The sequence below is a fragment of the Phyllobates terribilis genome, unplaced genomic scaffold (genome assembly GCF_046119375.1).
Source record: "Phyllobates terribilis strain yellow unplaced genomic scaffold, ASM4611937v1 Scaffold_5__5_contigs__length_657084704, whole genome shotgun sequence".
In the NCBI taxonomy this organism is placed as follows: domain Eukaryota; kingdom Metazoa; phylum Chordata; class Amphibia; order Anura; family Dendrobatidae; genus Phyllobates; species Phyllobates terribilis.
The window spans coordinates 632,968,302-632,974,823 of NW_027362765.1; the positions used below are offsets into that span (position 1 = coordinate 632,968,302).

The 6,522-nt window shown below is 42.6% G+C and overlaps 1 long non-coding RNA gene across 1 annotated transcript; it reads left to right on the plus strand.

Annotated features, from left to right (window-relative positions):
- The first annotated feature begins 2,643 nt into the window (after positions 1–2,643).
- LOC141271374 (uncharacterized) lies at positions 2,644–4,691 on the plus strand. The gene is made up of 3 exons (XR_012321924.1): positions 2,644–3,044; positions 3,308–3,432; positions 3,973–4,691. It is a non-coding gene; the product is annotated as an uncharacterized lncRNA (long non-coding RNA).
- Positions 4,692–6,522: the final 1,831 nt, after the last annotated feature.

Below are 6,522 nucleotides of genomic sequence, written 5' to 3' on the forward strand. Positions count from 1 at the left end.
TTCACTTGTTAAAGACTAAACTTCAGACAGAAAGGCCCACAAACAAACAGCAACTGAAAACCACCGCAGTGAAGGCCTGGCAGAGCATCAAAAAGGAGGAAACACAGCGTCTGGTGATGTCCATGAGTTCAAGACTTCAGACAGTCATTGCCAACAAAGGGTTTTCAACCAAGTACTAGAAATGAACATTTTATTTACAATTATTTAATCTGTCCAATTACTTTTGGTCCCTTTAAAAACAGGGTGGCACATGTTAAGGAGCTGAAACTCCTAATTCCTTCATCCAATTTTAATGTGGATACCCTCAAATGGAAGCTGAAAGTCTGAACTTCAACTGCATCTGAATTGTTTTGTTTAAAAGTCATTGTGGTAATGTCTAGAACCAAAATTAGAAAAATGTTGTCTCTGTCCAAATATATATGGACCTAACTGTATATTCATTAACTATTAACATAATCCATGTGCATATACACATTTGTATACATACATACACATAGATTATTCCATCATCCCTATATTAATTCACACTGATTAGGTAATCTATTAAAATAAACTAATTGATTTTCTAAAATATATATATATTTTACCTTGACAGTGGTGTTACAGAGGTCTCAGGGAGAAGAGCTAATGGACTCATAGTATCTTCTCTTGAGGACAATGTGAAGATACCCCTACCCACTTTGGTCGAGTTCAACCAGATACCATCCAACAGAGAGGAGATCCTTACCCCAGAGGCTGCTCTTTATCACCCCCATCTAAAGACTATAGCCAACAAGATTCCAGCTCTTGACAACAGCACGCACATCCTGATTCTGCTTGACATTCTGCGGCTACACAAGGTACGTTGGCAAATCAACAGGCCACAAGATGCTCCATTTGCTCAATGCTTTGATCTAGGCTGGGTTATCATAGGTGATGTCTCCATGGAATGGACGAAGAGACCTGCAAGGATCTTCTCATGTAAGACTCATGTCTCACCAAATGGTTACAATACTCACCCTCTACCATGCCCACATCATTACTGGGTGAAAGAGAAGCCGAGTAACAGTAAGTGGCAACAAGAAACCTCTGACAACATGAACATGTTCCTGTTCTGTGATGACAACCTCAGGTCAACAGTGTTCAATTCTTCAAGCTAAGACAACCGGCTGGTACCTGCAAGAGGAGACAGTGGAAACTATCTCGGGTTCCAAGGACACAAGGACAATGTTGTCCACAACAAGGTCATAGACTACCGGACGAAGGTACATGTCTTCGGGAACAGCCTTTCAATTGCTGCAGCAACCTGTGAACCAAGACAGACGACCCAGGAAGGTGAGAGTATGGACCTGATATTCCTCTATCTGTGGAGAAGAACTATGTGGATGATGTGTTTAAACCTCTACCCACAAGTGAAGAGACAATTGATCTGCTCTCTGAAGCACAGGAAATGTTGTTAGCAGCCAACCTTAGACCTTAAAGGATTGTCTCCATCAACCAGGAGGTAATGAAAACATCTCCATCTGAAGACCGTACAACGAGCATAAAGGATCTTGATCTGGGTTCCAACGTTCCTTCTATGCAATGCAGCCTTGGTCTGCTCTGGGGAATTAAACAGGACATGTTCTCATTCCAGGTGTCAGCCTGCATTAAACCTTTCGCTAATCGAGGAGTATTACCTGTTGTGAACAGCGTTTACGATCCTCTCGGGTTTATAGCACCCATCACCATTCAAGGCAAGATTCTGTTGAGATAGTTGACTGCTGAGAACACGGATTTGAACATTCCACTACCGTCCCAGAAGCCAAAAAGGTGGGAAACATGGAAGACATATCCAAAGATCTTAGATCACCCCATCTCGTTCCTATCTGGCTCTGCCTTAAAGTCTCTTCCAGCCGCCACAAGAAGAGGAGTCCACATTCTCTCTGGTGCACCTACAAGGGTCATAGCTGCAGTAGCCTACCCGAAGACCTCAGAAGCCGTCAACAAAGTACATTGTGAATTTTTCCTGGACAGGACCATACTATCCTCAAGGCCTGCTCACACTGCACCAAGACTCGGTCCTTGTGCTGCCGTACTGGCAGTGGAGGTTAACGAAGTTGCCCCTGAACCGTTGCACCACATCTCCACTGACTTGCATCCAACTCACCCAGAAAAAGGACTCGTGGCTGTACCCAGCCTTCGTGACATCTGGCCGTCACTTCCAAGTTTTGTTACTAAGGACCCCTGTTCTGTCAATGCTGGAAGCACATTTGAATTTTAGGAATTAGTCGCTGACGGAGAGACCAGACTCGTCATCTATACACGCAGAATACCTGTGACTCCAAAGTTGAAGCTGAGGTCTCATCTCTCAGGACGCTTCTTGAGCTGGTCACCGGTTGTGCAGGTCAGTATTCGCCTTACTTATAGCGCCAAGTGTTTCATGGGTGAAGGCATCACATGAAGGACATCACTTCTGGCACAGCATACGGCGGGGAGCTTACCGCCATACGTTGCGGCTTCCCAATCCAAAGATGGGTTTCCATTTGGACTCTGACTATGCGGCTGTTGAGGACTTCACTCCTCCAACTGGAAATTGGACTACAATGGTTATTGTTGCATGCTTGTTTTCTCTTTGTCTTTCAGGTCTACTGCGACATCCCCAAAAAACACCACATCAAGTAATTATTGAAATCTAAAGATTTCAGACAGGGAGTGTTCTGTCCCATGAATGGGACATTTATGGACTTTCTTATAGTTGTTATGTACTGCTGTTTTATTTCATTACTGTTGTGTATGGCATAGCTGTAAGGTTCACTGTCCCTGAAGTTTTTCCCTTCTCTCTCCCCATTTCCCTTTGTTGGGAGTGATGTCACTATATCTTTCTTCTTGCTGCTTCTCTCATTCTCCATCTTGGCACCATAGGAAGCTCATGTGCTTTCAGCCTGTCTGAACAAAGTCTTTTTTACCTGCTGCTGCTATGTGTGCATTTAACAAGAGTTCTTCAGGAAATCAAAGTCTCTTCTGAATTCTTCACAACGTGTGTGCCTGCAGCTGAATTAAGCTATCTGCAACCGTCGCCAATTGTAAGTACAGGTGAAGAGATCCAGCATCTCACAGAGCCATATTTACAGCCACAGGCCGTGGGGACAGAATACTGATCAATTTATATTTATTGGGCGTCGGAGACTATAGCAAATGGAGAGCACAGTGCTGGCTGATCAGTTTATATTTTGATTGGCGCATTGCAAATATATATATAAATGGTGGGGTACATATTTGTAGTCAGGGGCGCAGTGTGGGGGAGACAAATGTATCTATACAATATATGCGACTTTGTTATTTTCAGGGCTGCAGTGATCAGTGTGACAAGACGAGTCGTGGTAGGAAGATGTCGACATGAAGTTCTGACCAGATAGAGAAGAAACAGTATAAAATCGCTCTAATCAGACGAGACATCAGCAGTCACTGGATGTAAGTATTTATTCTTTATACTGTGCAACTTGGAGTAATTCTGTTATTTGTAAAACAACTTCCCTTAGGCCACGTTCTTATATTTGTGTTAAATGTCCTTGTGCTGTCAGATTTTTTTAGTGGACAGTACATGGACTCAGAGTTTCACAGATCCATTCACGTATCTGAGAATGAGATCTGCCAAACTCAGAGCATGTCCATTTCTGGTCCGATTTTGAGGATCAGAATAAGGGCTTATACCCATATGTGAGAAAAAAAACATTCGACATCTGGACCGAAAAAACGGACGAGTGCCATGCAAGTGTCATGTGATTTTTAATATTTGCCAAATGCCAGAATAATGAGAGAGAGAGAGAATGTTTTAAGGCATTTTTATTACTTACTGCAAAGTCAAAAGTTTACATACACTAAGATTACTATGCCTTTAAACAATTATGGACTGCTCATATGATGATGTCATGTGTTTGGAAGCTTCTGATTAGAGAAACACCTGTGGATGTATTTTAATGCACACTCGAAACACTCTGCTTCTTTGTGTAGCATCTCGGAGAGTCTAAAGAAATCAGCCAAGATATCAGAAAGTGAATTGTGGACTTGCACAAGTCTGGCTCATCCTTGGGTACAATTTCAAGATACCTGAAAATAGCCTCGATCATCTGTACAAACAATTATTCGCAAGTACAAACAAGATGGGAATGTCCAGCCATCATACCGCTCAGGAAGGAGATGGGTTCTGTGTCCCAGAGATGAACGTGCTTTGGTCTGACATGTGCATATCAACCCAAGGACAAAAGCAAAAGACCTTGTGAAGATGATGGCGGAAGTTGGTAAGATTGTGTCAATATCCACAGCGAAACAAGTACTGTATCAACACGGACTGAAAGGCCACACTGCCAGGAAGAATGAAAATGAAATATGAAAAAAAATGCCCATACCCAGAATAAAATATTTTATTTGAAATAAACACACAGCTCCTTTAATAGTTATAAATTAAACCCTACTTACCATTATGCCCATTCCCCTGAATCCCATGTCACCTGTAATAAAAATAAAATAATAAACCAACATCTAGATGGCATAGTAACTTGCTGCAACTATCCAGCCTGCCATCCTGCAGAGACACTGAGGAGCGCATGCTAGCGCTCCTCAGTGACTCGCAGTGACAGCATTATAGACGCCTCTCCATTACTAACCTGGGCTTGATGTCAGCTGGCATTATAAGCTGACATCAACCACAGCCCTATAACCCCACTTGCCATCACCACAGGGCAATGGGCAGAGCGTAGGCTAAGTGCCAGAAGTGGCGCATCTTATGTACTCGCCATTTCTAGGGTGGCTGGGGGCTGGTGTTTGTAGTCTGGGGGGGGGTAAAATTCATGGCCCCTTCCTACACTATTAATATCAGCCTCCACCTGTCTGCCTAGCCTTCACTCGCTGCTAAAATAGGGGGCCCCACGTCAATTTTTTTGGGGGTCTCCCTTTTTAATAGCCAGTAAAGGCTAAGTATACAGCTGGGGGCTGATATTAATTGCCTGGGTAAAACATCTGCCCCAGCTGTCCGCTTAACCTCTGCTAGAGTATAAAATTGCGAGGGATCCCACGCCATTTTTTTCATAAATTCTTTGATTTAACAATAAATGACATGTACAGTAACCAACTCAGTCACTGTACTTATTATATATGTCAGTGACATCTTTCTAACTATTCTATGTATGTATATCTATTCTCTATTCTAAATTGTCGTTTACCGCTGTGTTTGTACTGTACGCGGCTGATGAATTATCGGGTTTCAAGGAGACAAGTGCGTGAAAATCGGACGGCACTCACATGGCCCGAGTACCGTGAGATTTTGTTCACGCACCCATTGACGTACATTGGCGAGTCTCGTACGAGCTACGCGGCAATACGCAGAATGTTGCGATTTTTTTCTCAATCAGATTTCAGCTGAGAAAAAAAATCGCAGATGAGATGTGCCTCATAGAACATTGGTCTGAGTGCAATCCGATTTTTTATCGGATTGCATTCGTCAGTTTTCCTTGCATACGAGTATGAGAGCATGGAGCATTATATGGTGCCCATTATATTGCATGGAGCATTATATGGGGCCCATTATACTGCATGGAGCAATATATGGTTCCCATTATACTGTATGGAGCAATATATGAGGCCCATTATTCTGAATGGTGCAATATATGGGGCCACTACACTGTATGGAGCACTGTGTTGGGCCCATTATACTGTATGGTGCAATATATAGGGCCCATTATGCTGTACGGTGCATTACATGGGGTCCATTATATTGTATGAGGCCCATTATTCTGTATGGAGCAATATATGGGGCCATTATAATGTATGGAGCAAAATAGGGGGCCATTATATACTGTATGGAGCACTGTATTGGGCCTATTATGCTGTATGGTGCAATATATGGGGTCCATTATACTGTACGGTGCATTATATAGGGCCCATTATACTGTATGGAGCAATGTATGAGGCCCATTATTCTGTATGGAGCAATATGTGGGCCCACTATACTTTATGGAGCACTCTGTTGGGCCCATTATACTGTATGGAGCAATATATAGGGCCATTATATTGTATGGAGCAATAAAGGGACCCATTATACAGTATGGAGCAATATATGGGCAAATTATACTGTATGGAGCAATATATGGGCCCATTATACTGTATGGAGCAATATCTTGGGGCCATTATATACTGTATGGAGTATATATGGGCCCATTATACTGTATGATGCAATATATGGGACCCATTATACTGTATGGTGCAATATATGGGGCCCATAATACTGTATGCAGCAATATATGGGCCCATTATTCTGTATGGAGCATTATATGGGGCCCATTATACTGTATGGTACAATATATGGGGCCCATAATACTGTATGGAGTAATACATGAGTCCCATTATTCGGTATGGCACAATATATGGGGCCACTATACTGTATGGAGCATTATATGGGCACCATTATACTGTATGGAGCATTATATGGGGCCCATTATACTGTATAGAGTAATACATGGGGCCCATTATACTGTATGGAGTAATACATGAGTCCCATTATTCTGT